Raw genomic sequence first — 570 nt, forward strand, 5'->3', positions numbered from 1 at the left:
AACCATATGTAAATGGTTGGCGATTTTCTTCCTCCGTCTTCCTATTTCTATTGGATTTTCCTCTGTTCCTGAAGAAGAGCTCTGTACGAAACGTTAAACCATCTTTCTTTCCTTCCCTGAGCGTCTGCTAATACTTTTCATGTACCACGTTCTCACGTTGTAGTTTTTCTGTGTTTGTTCTTTGTTTATATATACATACACACACACACACACACACACACGCACACGCACACGCACACACACATATATGTATGCATGTATGTATATGTATATGTAAATACAACAGGTTATTAATTCTTTTTACATTATACACACACGCACACATATACAGACACAGACACACATATCGGCCAAGTGAGAGATGTAGAGAGAAAGAGAGAAACAAGAAGACAACGAAAGAGAGAATAAAGAATAGAAACTTACGTTTACTTTCTGGACATTTTTCATTGGAGAATCCACAGATTGGAGTGTCCGCTGGGGGTTGACCAGATTCAGATGGCCACTCAATATTCTGAATAACTTCCACTTTCTAAGATTATATATATATATATAATCTTAGAAAGTGGAAGT

The 570-nt window shown here is 37.0% G+C and overlaps 1 protein-coding gene across 1 annotated transcript in view; it reads right to left on the bottom strand.

The window, feature by feature from the left end:
• The window catches only part of LOC106880844 (atrial natriuretic peptide receptor 1), a 27,703-nt gene that overhangs the window by 14,854 nt on the left and 12,279 nt on the right, over positions 1 to 570 (bottom strand). The gene's annotated exons all lie outside the window — the stretch shown is intronic.

This window comes from Octopus bimaculoides, chromosome 15, assembly GCF_001194135.2.
Source record: "Octopus bimaculoides isolate UCB-OBI-ISO-001 chromosome 15, ASM119413v2, whole genome shotgun sequence".
In the NCBI taxonomy this organism is placed as follows: Eukaryota; Metazoa; Mollusca; class Cephalopoda; order Octopoda; family Octopodidae; genus Octopus; species Octopus bimaculoides.